This window comes from Pseudorca crassidens, chromosome 4 (assembly GCF_039906515.1).
Source record: "Pseudorca crassidens isolate mPseCra1 chromosome 4, mPseCra1.hap1, whole genome shotgun sequence".
Lineage (NCBI taxonomy): Eukaryota > Metazoa > Chordata > Mammalia > Artiodactyla > Delphinidae > Pseudorca > Pseudorca crassidens.
In genome coordinates this window covers 74,590,979-74,608,233 of record NC_090299.1, presented here as the reverse complement: position 1 = coordinate 74,608,233, position 17,255 = coordinate 74,590,979, and the positions used below count along the sequence as shown (strand labels likewise).

At 36.0% G+C, this 17,255-nt stretch overlaps 1 protein-coding gene across 24 annotated transcripts in view; it reads left to right on the top strand.

Annotated features, from left to right (window-relative positions):
• The window catches only part of CLOCK (clock circadian regulator), a 135,344-nt gene that overhangs the window by 28,647 nt on the left and 89,442 nt on the right, over window positions 1-17,255 (top strand). For 9 of the 24 annotated variants that reach the window (XM_067736040.1, XM_067736034.1, XM_067736038.1 and 6 more), the window contains 2 exons: window positions 10,582-10,668; window positions 17,114-17,214. The gene's annotated coding sequence lies outside the window, so the exon portion shown is untranslated. Of the gene's footprint in view, window positions 1-9,754; window positions 9,959-10,581; window positions 10,669-17,072; window positions 17,215-17,255 lie in introns of all 24 variants that reach the window. The other 15 variants (XM_067736041.1, XM_067736045.1, XM_067736039.1 and 12 more) reach the window with 5 other exon arrangements.

The window sequence follows — 17,255 nt, the reverse complement described above, 5'->3', positions numbered from 1 at the left end:
TAAATATTTCTGAAACTAAAGGCTCTGAGGCTTTTAAAAATTTAGGACAGTTGACAACCCCCTACCCCCTTTTCCCTCCATGTTGAAGAAACTAGGTCAGTTGTTCTGTATAATATTTCACATTCTAGATTTATCTGATTGCTTCTTCCTGATGTCATTTTACTTATTCCTTTTCTGTATTAATTTAAACTGAAAGTTGGATCTAAAGCAGTGTTTCTCAACCTTTTTTTTTTTCTTCTTCTTCTTTAAAGGCCCTTTTTAGACATTTTTTTTTCCTTTATTGTCTGCTCTCTGAAACCCAAGAATAGATATAGCACTGTGCTTTGGAGAGCAAGAAACCATTTTAATATACTACTATGGAAGATATTTTTCACCCCTGGGTGTGACATTGCTGCTGTTAAGAATATACGATATAAAGGTTTGATAGATTCCAGTGTGACTCTTGTACACAAGAACATTTTATAAATAGTACTATATACTACATATTTCATTACATTGGGAGGTACATAATGTCTGTCTTACTTTTGGAGATGGTAAGATTGATCAGTTGCACTCATTTGGTGACAGCATGATCTGTTGTGCAAGTCACTATGACTTTTTCTCCTCATGGCTTTAAAATCCATTGATGATTGTTGCCCATCTATTTATGTAATTTCTTTTTGTTCTTATTAGCTAAAATTCTTTGAAGGACTACCCCTCACCAATTAGGTCTCTTTGGTTACCTTGAAATATAGTTTGATAGGACAGACAAGAAAAATGCTTTATCAATTACCTTTTACTTACCAATTTTTTTTTTTTTTTGTGGTACGCAGGCCTCTCACTGCCGTGGCCTCTCCCGTCGCGGAGCACAGGCTCCGGACGCGCAGGCCCAGCGGCCATGGCTCACGGGCCCAGCCGCTCCGCGGCATGTGGGATCCTCCTGGACCGGGGCACGAACCCGCATCCCCTGCATCGGCAGGCGGACTCCCAACCACTGCGCCGTCACCCGGGAAGCCCTACTTACCAATTTTTGATTAACCCTTAGTATACCATCAATATCCATTGGATTTAATTATAGCCTTTTTGATTTTTTAAGCATTCCAACTATTTATAAGAACTAGTATTTCATGATTATTATTCTTTGGGGTCTCCTAAAGAACAAAACAAAATGTACTTAAAAAATTGAATAAATCTCTATCTTTCATTAATTATATTCTCTTACCTGTAAACATTGTATGTTTCAACATTTTAAGATTTGTTTTATCATGACTCACCAGTTATTGCTATCTTTCCTTAAAAGATAACATGGAAGTAGAATAATGGAATCGTGTAGAAGGGTGATAGAATATGGAAAAGTTTGTCGCTATTGCATCATTTTTTTCAGTCTGATTTTTGTATTGCCCAAGTTATTGCATCATCTTTCAAGAAGTTATTAAAGAAGCCTGGAGACACTATTTTTGTAGGCTGCTTTTAGTTTTCATTGAACACAGTTGAGAATTCAGAAACTTTCATTTCTGCCCATAATGGCAAAGAGAAGAAAAATCACAGCAGAAGATGTTTCACATCTCTTTGACAAATCAGCTGCTGAGTGCAAAGAGAAATTGTAGCACTCCAGGCTCTACACTTGCATTATCCAATAGAAATATAATGTGAACCACAAATGAAGCCACATGCATTATTTAAAATTTACCTTAAAAAAGTAAGCAAAGAAAATGGTGTCATTGAGTCTGAAGTCAGGGAGCCAGATTCCTCCAGCTTCGTTTTTCTTTCTCAAGATTGCTTTGGCTATTTGGGGTCTTTTGTGTCTCCATAAAAATTTAAAAATTTTTTTGTTCTAGTTCTGTGAAAAATTGCTGATTTGATAGGGATTGCATTGAATCTGTAGATTGCCTTGGGTAGTATAATCATTTTGACAATGTTGATTCTTCCAATCCAAGAACATGGTATATCTTTCCATCTGTTTGAGTCCTTTGATTTCTTTCATCAGCGTCTTATACTTTTCAGAGTACAGGTCTTTTGTCTCCTTAGGTAGGTTTATTTGTAGGTATTTTATTCTTTTTGGTGTGATGGTAAATGGGATTGTTTCTTGCATTTCTCTTTCTGATCTTTCGTTGTTAGTGTATAGAAATACAACAGATTTTTATGTATTAATTTTGTAACCTGCAGCTTTACCAAATTCATTGATGAACTCTAGTAGTCTTTTTTGTAGCATCTTCAGGATTTTCTATGTACAGTATCATGTCATCTGCAAACAGTGACAGTTTAACTTCTTCTTTTCCAGTTTGGATTCCTTCTATTTCTTCTTTGATTGCCATAGCTAGGACTTCCAAAACTATGTTGAATAAAAGTGGCAAGAGAGGACATCCTTGTCTTGTTTCTGATCTTAGAGGGAATGCTTTTAACTTTTCGCCATTGGGTATGAGGTTAGCTGTATACATTGTTGTATATGGCCTTTATTATGTTGAGGTATGTTCCCCCTATGCCGACTTTCTGGAGAGTTTTTGTCATAAATGGGTGTTGAATTTTGTCAAAAGTTTTTCCTGCATCTAGTGAGATCATATGGTTTTTATTCTTCCATTTGTTTATGTGGTGTATCACATTGATTGATTTGTGGATATTGAAAAATCCTTGCTTGCCTGGTATAAATCCCACTTGATCATGGTGTATGATCCTTCTAATGTATTGCTGGATTCAGATTGCTAGTACTTTGTTGAGGATTCTTGCGTCTATGTCCATCAGTGATATTGGCCTGTAATTTCCTTTTTCTGTGGTGTCTTTGTCTGGTTTTGGTATCAGGGTGATGGTGGCCTCATAGAGTAAGTTTGAGAATTTTCCTTCCTCTGCAATTTTTTTGGAACAGTTTCAGAAGGATAGGTGTTAGCTCTTCTGTAAATGTTTGATAGAATTCACCCGTGAAGCCATTTGGTCCTGGACTTTTGTTTGTTGGGAGTTTTTACTCACAGTTTCAGTACTTGTGATTGGTCTGTCCATTTTTTCTATTTCTTCCTGGTTCAGTCTTGGGAGATTGTACCTTCTAAGAATTTGTCATTTCTTCCAGGTTGTTTGTTTTATTGGCATACAGTTGCTTGTAGTAGTCTCTTATGATTCTTCTTATTTCTGTGGTGTTAGGTGTAACTTCTCCTTTTTCATTTCTAATTTTATTGATTTCAGTCCTCTCCCTTTTTTTCCTTAATGAGTCTAGCCAAAGGTTTATCAATTTTGTTTATTTTTTCAAAGAATCAGCTTTTAGTTTCATTGAACTTTGCTATTGTTTTCTTTGTCTCTGTTTCATTTATTTCTGCTCCGTTCTGTATGATTTCTTTCCTTCTACTAACTTTAGGCTTTGCTTGTTCTTTCTTTATTTGCTCTAGATGTAAAGTTAGGTTGTTTATTTTAGATTTTTCTTGTTTCCTGGGGTAAGATTGTATTGCTATAAACTTCCCTCTTAGAACTGCTTTTGCTGCATCGCATAGGTTTTGGATCATTGTGCTTTCATTTTCATTTGTCTCTAGCTATTTTTTGATTTCCTTTTTGATTTCTTCAGTAATCCATTGGTTGTTTAGTAGCATATTGTTTAGCCTCCATGTGTTTGTATTTTTTACAGTTTATACTGCAAAGCCATAGTCATCAAAACAGTATGGTACTGGCACAAAAATAGAAATATAGATCAATGGAACAGGATGGAAAGCCCAGAAATAAACCCATGCACCTCTGGTCACTTAATCTCTGACAGAGAAGGCAAGGCTATACAATAGAGGCAAGACAGTCTCTTCAATAAATGGTGCGGGGAAAACTGGACAGCTGCATGTAAAAAAAATGAAATTAGAACATTCTCTAATACCATACACAAAAATAAACTCAAAATGGATTAAAGACCTAAATGTGAGACTGGACACTATAAAGCTCTTAGAGGAAAACATAGGCAGAACACTCTCTGACATAAATCACAGCAATATCTTTTTCGGTCCATCTCCCAGAGTAATGGAAATAAAAACAAACAAATGGGACCTAATTAAACTCAAAAGCTTTTGCACCATGAAGAAAACCATAAACAAAACGAAAAGATAACCCACAGAATGGGAGAAAATATTTGCAAATGGTATGACTGACAAGGGATTAGTTTCCAAAGTTTACAAACAGGTTTTGCAGCTCAATATCAAAAAAAAAAATGCAATCAAAAAATGGGCAGAAGACCTAAATAGACATTTCTCCATAGAAGACATACAGATGGCCAGGAGGCACATGAAAAGATGTTCAGCATTGTTAATTATTAGAGAAATGCACATCCGAACTACAATGAGATATCATCTCATACCAGTCAAAATGGCTATCATCAAAAAATTCACAAACAGAAAATGCTGGAGACTGTGTGGAGAGAAGGGAGCCCTCCTACACTGTTGGTGGGAATGTAAATTGGTGCAGCCGCTATGGAGGACAGTATGGCGGTTCCTTAAGAAACTAAAAATAGAGCTACCATATGATCATGCAATCCCACTCCTTGGCATAATACCTGGAGGAAAACATGGTCCGAAAGGGTACATGTACCCCAGTGTTCATTGCAACGCTGTTTACAATAGCCAAGACATGGAAGCAACCTAAGTGTCCATCAACAGACAAATGGATAAAGAAGAAGTGGTACATATATATAATGGAATATTACTCAGCCATTAAAAAGAATGAAATAATGACATTTGCAGCAACATGGATGGACCTAGAGATGGTTGTACTGAGTGAAGTAAGTCAGAGAAAGAGAAATATTGTGTGATATTGTTTATATGTGGAATCTAAAAAAAATTATACAGATGAACTTATTTGCAAAATAGGAACAGACTCACAGACTTAGAGAATGAACTTATGGTTACCAGGGGGGAAGTGGCGGGGGAGGGATAGTTGGGGAATTTGGAATTGACTTGTACACACTGCTATATTTAAAATGGATAACCAACAAGGACCTACTGTGTAGCACAAGGAACTCTGCTCAATATTCTGTAACAACCTAATTGGGAAAAAAATTTGAAAAAGAATAGATGCATATATATGTATAACTGAGTCACTTTGTTGTATACCTGAAACTAATACAACATTGTTAATCAACTATACTCCAATATAAAATTAAAAATTAAAAAAAAAAAAGAAAATGGTGTCATTGAGGAAAGCAAGAAATTCCTTTTAGGAATTCACACTCTGGGGGACAAACTTTGATGGATTGCTTCTGTCTCTTCTTTGGCCCCAGTCAGATAAATTCTCTCCCTTCCTCATCTCCTCTGCATTCACCCCAAAGAGGCCATGTTTCTCATGGCTCTGCCTAGCTCGTTAGTAGCTCGGTAACGTACTACCTTGGGTTTGCTTTGTCTCCTTATATGTCTTTCTTCCCTTTCACTTATTCACATCCAGACATTGAACCCTCCCTTTCCAAAGTGTCAGTTTGTCCCTATGCTTCAGGCTACCTTTTTGAGGTGAAATAGTGGCTTCCAAACTTCTTTGACCACAGCCTATAGTAAGAAATATGTTTTATGTTGTGACCCAGTATCCACATACTCAATAAACACATACCTGAAACAACAGTTTCAGGAAATAACCTAACCATTACTAGGTGTCCTGTACTTTGACTTTTTTTTCTATTTCGTTTCATTTAAAAAAATGCTTGTTATACCCCCTGTATTGCTGGACCAAAGTGTAGGAACGTTTATAATTTTGTTAATATATTGATATATTGTCCTCCATAAGTCAGCACCTATTTCTACTCCCACCAGCAGTGCATGAGAGTAATGCCAAAACTGATATTATAAATGCTTTGAAAATTCTGCCTTTAGAGTATGTGACTCATCAATGTCCTCAAACTTGTTCCACTCCTGTCTTGCCTGGGGATAGAGTATCTTGTGCATTAACTCAGCTCCTTTTTCAGTAGTAGTGGGAGAGCGAAAAAGAAGACTGTGGGTTAGTTGAACACTTTAGGATTCCATCCTGATTTATTTATAATGTTTTGATTGTATCTCTTTGGATAGCTTTTTTGTGGTTGTTCTAGGTACTTTATGTATAGGTAACTTATTATAATCTACTGGTTAACTCCCTTTACCCACCCCCTCCATTTCTAATTTTCTCTCTATATATTGAGAACCGTATCACACAGTGTTAATAATTTCTGCTTAAATCATCAAAAATAATATAGAAGACTTAGGAGAAGGAAAAGGTGTTGTATTTACCCATATTCTTCCTCTTTCCAGTTTTTCCCTCCTGATTTTCCAATATTCCTTCTTTTATCATTTCCTTTCTGTTAGAAGAACTTCCTATAGTCATTCCTTTTTTTTAGGGCAGGTCTACTGATGACACACTCTCTTAGTTTTCTGTCATTTGTGGATATTTTAATCTCCCTCTCTTTCCTGAAGGATATTTTGTCTGGATATAGAATTCTGGGTTGGCAGTTCCTTTCTTTCAATACTTGAAGAATGCTTCTGGGCATCAAAAATATGAATAGATATTGAAATTCAGAATGTTTATTATGACCATAATGGTCTAAGTGTTAACAGAAAAACTTTTTTTGGAATTATAATTACTACAAGTATACCATAAATGTATTATTGATTTTATTATTAAACAATTACTAGTTGTAAATGTATCTTTTCAGAGGGGACTTTTCTTTTCATGGAATTTATGTATCCATAGATGAATATTATGTATATGTTAGAATGAGACTGGTTTCAGTGGAAATTAATAGTAAAAAGAAAAGATGTTGGGTCACTAATAAGTGTGAAGTTTACAAAACACTTATGCTTTTGTTAAGTATATCATTTATAGTAGGATTTACAGTATATTCCTGCTAAACTAATCTATATGTAATATGTCCATATAGGAATGAAAAACAAGCAGAGAAATGCATGGAATGTGACAGTGTAAAGACTTGTCCCAGTTTTTTAAAAAATATGGATTTACTATGTGCAGTATTCTTTTCATAAAAGTTAATAAAAATGTTTCTCCATAAGTGTTCAAGAAAATATAAAACACTAACTTAACTTTGGTATGTGTTACGTTTACTTGAAGATATGATGTTAACTGAAGTAAGGGATCTTTTCAACTCTTTGAAATCATGTAAAATATCTTCATGTCACAGACACAAGACACAGGTGATTGATAGAATGTACTAATTTCTTTCTCATTTCTCTGAGAATGGTGAAAGTACAGATGTTGAATTCTAATTTAAGATGCTTCCCAGATCTTGAGTTCTAAATAATTCTATATAAATTATGTAAGGAGTCTGGCCACAAGCTTGTAACCCGGATGAACTAACTTCTAGCTGTCTTCAATATTTATCATCACTGTTTTCGTTGGATTCTCTCAGATGAGCTTCTTAATCAGAAGGTTGTTTTTATTCTCACATCCTGAAGTTTTAACAGTGCATTGGGGCCAGGCCAGAATATCTGCTTTTTAATGTCATGTATTGTTCTTAACAGAGGTGTATGGGACAGGGAAAAACAAGACCTCCTTGGATATATGGTACTTCCATTAGAGGATACTCCCTTGATATCAATATTTAAAATTATTCCTTTGGTGTTCTGGATGTTTCTACATGGAAATGCATTGTAGTGAATTTTAGATGTGTAAGAGATACATCTTTCTCTTGTGAACTGGAAGAAGGAAGATACAAAATACACTGTAGGAAAGGAGAAAGCAGTATGATGCTCTGACCTTGATATTAGTTCTAGTAGCTGGTTGGTAATTATAGACATGAAGGATTTGGAAATTGATTCCCTAAAACCATCTGGTCCCTAGTGTGAAGACTGCTGGATTAAGGTGTAATCTTTCTTCACTAGGTTATAGTCTTGAATCCTCTACTGTGTAATATTCATCTGCTTTTTATCGTTATAACTGTTTTGAGTCCCTTAAGGACCTTCATCATTGTGGGCTGATTACCGGTACTTTGCTGTGCTCTCTTTTCTCTTTTTTCATTCTTCATGAGTGTGTTCCTCAGTGGAACAGATTTTTTTTTTAAATTAAGTTATACTTGACATACAACATTAGTTTCAGGTATACAACATGGTGATGAGATATTTTTATATGTTATGAAATAATCAGAACAAGTCCACTTACCTTCTGTCACTATACAAAGTTGTTACTGTATTACTGACTGTATTCCCATTACTTCCCCTTGACTTAGTTTATAGCTGGAAGTTTTATACCACTTAATCCCCTTCACCTGTTTCATCCATCATCCTCTTCTCCCAGCAGTTTGTGCTCTCTGAGTCTGTTTCTGTTTTGTTTCATTTGTTTATTTTTCTTGTTTTTTGGATTCCACATATGAGTGAAATAATTCAGTATTGGTATTATTATTATTTTTTTAACATCTTAATTGGAGTATAATTGCTCCACAATGGTGCGTTAGTTTCTGCCCCATAACAAAGTGAATCAGCTATACGTGTACATATATCCACACATCTCCTCCCTCCTACGTCTCCCTCCCACCCTCCCCATCCCACCCCTGTAGGTGGTCACAAAGCACCGAGCTGATCTCCCTGTGCCATGTAGCTGCTTCCCACTAGCTATCTATTTTACATTTGGTAGTGTATATATGTCCGTGCTACTCTCTCACTTCGTCCCAGCTTACCCTTCCCACTCCCTGTGTCCTCAAGTCCATTCTCTACATCTGCGTCTTTATTCTTGTCCTGCCCCTAGGTTCTTCATAATCATTTTTTTTCTTTTTGTCTGACTTATTTCACTTAGCATGATATCCTCAAGGTCCATCCACGTTGTTGTAAATGGCAGGATTTAATTCTTTTTTATGGTAGAGTACGATGTGTGTGTGTGTGTGTGTGTGTGTGTGTGTGTGTGTTGTGTATACACCACATCTTTGTTATCTGTTTATCTATTGAAGGACACTTAGGTTGCTTCCGTATCTTGGGTATTGTAAATAATGCTGCAGTGAACATAGGGATACATACATCTTTTCAACTTAGTGTTTTTGTTTTCTTTGGATAAATACCCAGAAGTGGAATTGCTGGATCATATTGTAGTTCTATTTTCAGTTTTTGGAGGAACCTCTATACTGTTTTCCATAATGGCTGCACCAATTTACATTCCCACCAACAGTGCATGAGGGTTCCCTTTTTTAGTGGAGCAGTTTTTTATTCTTTCTCTTCCTCCTTCTTTAACATGTATGTATATTTTTTATTCACAATCCACTCCCCTCAGGTTTTAATTTTCCTCTATGCATCGGATTTTGTCTGTATGGTTGTTGATTTTTCATTCATTCAAAAACTTAGGATATGTTACAAAAACATAATTGCCAATTGTATTTCAATGACTGAAACTCCATGATGGCAGGAATTTGGTGTGTTTTTCCCCTAATCATTGGATATGTAGAACCTATCATAGTAAGTGAATGAATGAGCATGAAACAAAATTTCCAACTCTTTCTCTAACAGAGAAATAACCAAATTAATGTTGTGAAGTCTTTTGTTTTTGTTAATTAATCTTTAAAATAGTACTTTTCTGATTTAATGGTAATTAAAATGCTTTTAATATTGTGGTAAGTATCGTTAACATTTCTGATAATTTTAATTGCTAATAAAAATTAATGACCATTATTGGGCTATTTCATAAAACCATACTGGAAATAAAGGCTTATAAAAGCACCTACCTCATAGGGATGTTGTGAGGATTGAATTAGTTACTACGTGTAAAGCACTTAGAACTGGACTTCACGCATAGTAAAATGCTTGGCAACTATTAATTTGTAACTGAGAATGGTGCTGAAACTGACTTCTTCCCCATCATTTTGCAGGAGGGCCCCTGATGGTCAGTTGATCAATTCATCCATTCATAGGGAGGCTGGCAGTTTTCCCTCAGGCCTTTGCAAAAGCCCCCTGAAAGGATCATCCTCCACAGGACTTTGATTCACCTTCCTTCCCAGGGGTCAACCTCTAAGACCCTTGAGGCTAGGGGACTGGGAAGAGCTTCAGAATGGCTAATATATTGCAGTCAAGTGGTGAGAGTTTAAAATGGTCTCTGCCTGTTAGCCCTGTGTGACTGAGTGATGCAGGGCAAATTGCTTCACTTCTTACTTTCCTCCCTTGCCCATCTCATCTCAGAGAATGACCTTCTCATCCCTTTTCTTACTCTGAGCAGCCATACTAGATTTCTTTTACTTGCACACAAACGCCATATCCTCTCCTACATCTGGCCCTTTGAACATGCCATTCCCTTCTAATGAAACTTGTTCTTTCTCTCCCCTCCCCTCTTGCTTTATTTGGTCAGACCCTACTCATGCTTGCATTAATTGCCTCTTTTTTAGGAAACCTTTCCTAACTAGTTCCCACTAGCCTGGTTTGTATCTCTGCCATGCTTTCCCTTCACATCATCATGATTCTTAAAGCCTTTCATCCCATTTGGAGTTGGCCTACAGACTGAGCTCCTGGAGGAATTGATGGAATCTGACATGTTCATTGCTGCATCCCCTATTCCTGGCACATAGGAAGCCCCAATTAATGCTGTATATGTGGATGGGAAAAAATACTGGCGGTATTGTTACTTAGAATTTGATTAACATTATTTCCACAGCTGCCCTTGTTTTACAGATTTTGTTTTTTGTTTTTTGTTTTTCCTGTAAAGCTGCTGAAACTTAGAAGCTGATTTTGTCACAGTGTAAGATGCCTTTGGAAGATTCTGCATTCCTCTTAGATGAATCTTTACAACTTGGTGAGTTTCACTAGATATGTTCAGTCTTCATTTTGAGCTCAGAAGTATGCCTTCTCTTTTTTTCTTTTCTTTTTTCTGTTTTCCCTTTCCTTTTCCTCCCCTCCCCTCCCTTCCCCTCCCCTCCCCTTTCCTTTCCTTCTTCCCTCCCTCCTTCCCTCCCTTCTTTCCTTCCTTGCTTCCTTCCTTCCTTTTCTGTCATAATTATTGGGTACAGTGAGGTTTACAGTCTCCTGGCAAGGCACATAGGACAGAGTATTATAAAAATATTTAGGACATGATCGGCTACCTTCTTTGATAGTTTTTATTTATCTTTAGATTTTTTTATTCTTCAGAGGAATGAAACATTATTTATTGGTAAGGTAATTGATATCCAGATGTATTTTCTTTCAGCAATTCTTGAAATTTTTCAAAGTTACTACCTGAAAGTAAGAATTATAACTTGTCTTTTTTTGAGAGAAAGGTGATTTGCAAATGACTGAAAAGTAGAATAAGAATTATTTCCTGTCAGGTTTTAGGTTTAGAGATAAAGAAGCAGTTGACTGAGGTACAGAAGGGCCAGTCGCCTACTGCATGTCTGCCTTACAAGCAAGTCTCTCCATCAGGGGTCTGCACACCACCAAATCCAGCTTGCTGCCTGTTTTTGTATGACCCGTGAACTAAGAATAGTGTTTACATTTTTAAATGGTTGGGGGGAAAAAAAATCCTGGAAGCAGAATACTATTTTATGATATGTGAAAATTATATGAAATTCAGGTTTTAGTGTCTGTGAATAAAGCTTTATTGGAATACAGCCACTCTTATTTTTTACATATTGTGTATGGCTGTTTTCAAGCTATAGTGGCAGAGTTAGGTAGTTGCATCAGAGATGTTAGGGCCCAGAAAGCCAAAAATATTTACTTTGTGACCCTTTACAGAATAAGTTAGCCGACCCCTTCTCTACCTGGGTAGAGAAGTGTCTGTAGATTGAGTGCAAAGTAAGAGATGAGTGGGGGAAAATTAGAGGGAGGTAAGAGTTGATACCAGCTCTCAGTGACTGACTTACACTTTTTTCGTGTCCTGGAAAGCATAATCCATATTCTCATTAGACTGACCTGTGTTACTGATTTAAAATAGAAGATAAGTTGATTCTCCTATTACTTTTCTTCTAAAATGAATGGACATTTGTAGAAAGAAAATTAGTATAGTACTCTGTTTTCTACCAGGTTTTAGTGTTACCATAATAACTTAAGCAGACTATCCTCTAAATCATGAAGGATTAAAAGGAGCAGGTATCAAGCACACTAAAATAGTAGCTCATAATGCTTTGCTTAGCGATGCCCTCACAGGAAACAGCAGTGATAAAAATTAAGCCATAAATGAAAGTTCAACTAAGTTATGTTATTTAGGGTTGGTAAATTTCGTGCCAGCCACTGTGGTCATACAATTAACCCAAATTAATAGAAAATCGGTGTAAAATGTGTTAAAGAATAATAAAAAATAAAGTTAAGTTCTAGCTAAGCCTTAGAAAGCTATAGCTATTTAAAAATGAACTGCAAAAGTGACTTTAACAGTTACTGATCACATGACAGCTAAGACCCCAAATGGGACTAGATAGCCCACTATGCTTAGCCCTACATGCAAATAATTATCATAACAAAATTATTCGCTGGAGTACTACTAGCAATAGCTTAAAACTCAAGGGACTTGATGGTGCTTCATTCCCCTCTAGAGGAGTGTGTTCTCTCTATAATCGATAAACCTCACCAACATTTGCTAATTCAGTCTGTATACCGCCATCTTCAGCAAACCCTGAAAAGGAATAACAGTAAGCATAATTATTATACATAAAAACATTAGGTCAAGGTGTAACTTACGGGATGGGAAAAAATGGGCTACATTTTCTATTTCAAGAACATATTTCTTATTATACAAAAATTTTGATGAAGCTAAAAACCAAAGGAGAATTTAGTAGTAAATTAAGAATAGAGTGCTTAGTTGAGTCAGGCCGTGAAGCATGCACACTCTGCCCATCACCCTTCTCAAGTATTAATAACTCTTATAACTTCTTAGCAAGTACCAAACATATGAGAGGAGATAAAGTCGTAACAAGGGAAGCATACTGGAAAGTGTGCTTGGATAAATCAAAGTATAGCTTAAACAAAAGCACCTAGTTTACACTCAGGAGATTTCAAAGTGTATGGATACTTTGAACTAAATCTAGCCCAAGCCTCCCACAAATTCAACTATTATAAGCAGATTGAATAAATCATTCACCCAATATTTAAAGTATAGGAGAGAGAAATTAAAAGCTTTTTGGCACTATAGAGAAAGTATCGTAAAGGCATGAGGCAAGAAGCATTACAAGTAATAAAAAGTAAAGCTTCCCCCTTGTACCTTTTGTATAATGATTTAACTGAAATTTTTAACAAAGAGAACTTAAGTTAAATACCCCAAAGCCAGACGAGCTACTTACGTACAGTTTATTAGAACAAACTCATCTATGTGGCAAACTTGTGAGAAGATTTATAAGTAGAGGTATAACGAGCCTGTTGATAGCTGGTTGTCCAGGAAAAGGATCTTAGTTCAACTTTAAAAACTATTCAAAAAATCATAAATTTTAACGTATTTTTAAATACTAATCTAAAAAGTTGCAGCTTTTTAGAAACAGGATACAACCTTATCTAGAGAGTAAAAATAACACCATAGTTGGCTTAAAAGCAGCCATCAGTTAAGGAAGCGTTCAAGTTCAACAACACATTTACCTTAATACCACCAATAAGTAAATCAACTCCTAGTTTAATACTGGACTAATCAATTAATAGAAGCAGTAATGTTAATATGAGTAACAAGAAATATTTGTCCTTGCATAAGCTTATATAAGTAATAGATATCACTGGTAGTTAACAACAAATAAACCTAAGTCAATGTTAGATTATTTATTAAAATTACTGTTAACCTGACACAGGTATGCACCTAAGGAAAGATTAAAAAGAGTAAAAGGAAATCAGCAAATACAAATCTTGCCTGTTTACAAAAAAACGTCACCTCTAGCGTAACTAGTATTACAGGCACTGCTTGCCCAGTGACATCTGTCACATGGCCACGGTATCCTGACCATGCAAAGGTAGTATAATCATTTGTTCTCTGAATAAGGACTTGTATGAATGGCCACATGAGGGTTTTACTGTCTTTTACTTTTAATCAGTGAAATTGACAAAATAAGATAAAAAGACCCTATGGAGCTTTAATAACTGCCCGCCCCCCCCCCCCAAAAGGAACTAAACCATCAGGGGATAACAAAACTTTTATATGGGTTAGCAGTTTTGGTTGGGATGACCTCGGAGAACAAAAAAGCCTCTGAATGATTAAAACTTAGACCAACTAGTCAAAATATCTTCACTTATTGATCCAAAAAAATTGATCAATGGAGCAAGTTATGCTAGGGATAATAGCACAATCCTATTCTGGAGTTCATGTCGACAGTAGGGTTTAGGACCTCGATGTTGGATCAGGACATCCCAATGGTGTAACCCCTATTAAAGTTAAGTTTGTTCAACAATTAAAGTCCTATGTGATATGAGTTCACACCAGAGTAACCCAGGTCTGTTTCTATCTATTACATATTTATCCCAGTACGAAAAGACAAGAGAAATAAGGTCTACTTTACAAAAGTGCCTTAAAACTAATTAATGATACAATCTTAATTCATTAAAACCCCCTGCCTGAGAACAGGGTTTGTTAGGGTGGCAGAGCCCAGTAATTATGTAAAACTTAAACATTTATTAGCTGTTCAACTCCTCTCCCTAACAAAATGTTTATAATTAACATTCTAACACTTATTGTCCCAATTCTTCTAGCTGTGGCATTCCTCACATTAATGAACGAAAAGTATTAGGTTATATACAACTTCAAAAAGGACCAAACTTCGTTGGACCATATGGCCTATTACAGCCTATCGCCGACGAAGTTAAATTACTTATTAAAGAGCCACTGCGACCAGCCACATCTTCTGTTTCCACATTTATTATCACATCCATTCTAAAAGTATCTAATAGTATACACCTTTTGTACAGTTTCTGTTTTTTTCTGTGTATGGAGATTACCTGTTATTTTTTAAGTGAAAGTACTAGTACATTACTTGGAAACTAGTCGGTGACTGACTCAATGGAACAAAGCTAGTACGTACATTGGGGATGACGATACATGTCCCTTTTGGAGTCAATGGATAGATAGGAGGATTCTCTTAAGGAGCTCTTCTGTAGTCTGACAGAGGCAAGTTGAGTCCTCTGTTAGGAGATTAAAGATCACGATTTCAGGATCTACCGTTTTTGTTCCTCTAGAACATTTCATAGTTTTATCTTTGGACACATTTTTCACGCTGCATCATAGTTGCTTCCTTTTCAAAATAGGAAAACATAATACTTTTCGTATCTGAAAGCAGGAATCTTAGGTTTGCTAAATTATAAGTTTCTTAAGGGTAGGTACCATGACTTTTTTTTTTTTGCTGTACGCGGGCCTCTCACTGCTGTGGCCTCTCCTGTTGCGGAGCACAGGCGCCGGACGCGCAGGCTCAGCGGCCATGGCTCACGGGCCCAGCCGCTCGGCGGCATGTGGGATCTTCCCAGACCGGGGCTTGAACCCGTGTCCCCTGCATCGGCAGGCGGACTCTCAACCACTGCGCCACCAGGGAAGCCCTAAGTTGATTATATATTGTAATTTTTTGACATCTTGAGGGACAGGATTTTGAAACCACTAATCCACGAATTACCAATATCAAAGAAACCTAGAAACCTCCTCATTATAAAGCTTTAAAATGTATATATACTAAAGCCACTCTTGGATAGGAAGATTTTTGTATTCTCATCTTAGTCTTCTGAAACTTTTCCTAACTCTTCCATTGAATCTCTTTTTTTTAATGAAACTTCCCTATATAGTTTGCTTAAGAACCCAAGTTTTAAAATCTTATCTTGCAGAGTACCTTGTAAACATAGGACAGTTTAAAAGGTATTTAGCTGAAGGAAAACTTCCAGATTAAAGGAGTCTAGGGAGATAAAATAGCTAATCCAATACCTGACTCAGAACTGGATCCTGTACTAGAGGAGCCCTAAACGACTTTATTTGCTCTCTTAAAAAAATAGATGTTAATATTGTATAATTGTTAAATTTCCTGAAGTTAGTAACTATCCTATGGTTATTTAAGAGAATGTCTTTGTTCCCAGGCTGTACACATTTAAGCAATTGGGGGTAAAAGGACATGATATATGCAACTTACTCTCAAATGGTTCAGAAAATATGTTTATCAGTATATAAAGAAAATGATGCACGCGTTAACAGTTGGCAAACTGGATAAATTATATGTAGAAGTTCTAATCCTAATATAATAGCTAAATATCTATTAGTACAACTTAGAACTTAAAAAAAACCTTAGGTATAGTTAATTAAATTTTCATCTATCCTATACTTTTCTTTAATGTTCACTTTGGCTTGTTTCATTAAAAATCTATTAAGTTTTCCTTTAGCTCCATAAATATACTTTGTTTGTTTTTAAAAGAGATCTGTTTTTATTGTCTTAAATATTTTGAAGGAAATTCAAGAGTAAGGATCTATTGTAAGGTTTTTCAAACTGGTATAAAGAATTGCAGACTTTTTTTGAGCATTTACTTTGTGGTACACATTATTTTCTAAGCGCTTTACATTTAATAATTCATTATATTTCACAACAACCTTATGCTTACACCATGCCTTAATTTGCTTTTTTTTTTTTTTTTTTTTTTTTTTTGCGGTACCCGGGCCTCTCACTGTTGTGGTCTTTTCCATTGCGGAGCACAGGCTCCGGATACGCAGGCTTAGCGGCCATGGCTCACGAGCCCAGCCACTCCACAGCATGTAGGATCTTCCCGGACCGGGGAACGGACCCGTGTCCCCTGCATTAGCAGGCAGACTCTCAACCACTGTGCCACCAGGGAAGCCCTGATTTGCTTTTTTCAAGTTTAGCTAAAACTGAGCTTAGATGCTAAGCCTCAGAAGCTTTGAATTTTCTTCTTTTTTTCCAAATACAAACTGTGGGAACTGGTGACCTGGAACTTAATATAGAAAATTGATTATATTTACATTAAGAAAAAAATATCATCTTAGAATTATCTAGTTTGTGAACATGAGATAGGTCTAACTTCAAGGTAAACTTTTGCCGTCATAATGTGGGAAGGATCCACATATCAAAACTGTCAGTAATTATCCAGGAAAAAGTAAATAATGACTTTAGTACCCAAGTAAGAGGCAGATTGATGTAGAAACCTAGTTCTACTAGACTTCAATTTCACCAAGTAAAATAACCAAAAAGTTAAAAATAAAATATCAACAGACTGATATAGTATTGCTAACTTTTAAAATGTTTTATATTGAATTAAAACATGCATATTATACAGTGCATAAATACTGAGTGTCATTTTGATGAAATTTTATGAAGTCAACACTCGTTTAACCAATACCAAGATCAAGATATAGAACATTTTCATCAATCCAGGAGCCTCCTTCATGCCCCCTGACAGTCATCACGCACTCCCAAAGGTAACTATTATTCTTGCTTGATTCACTATTCATTAATATTG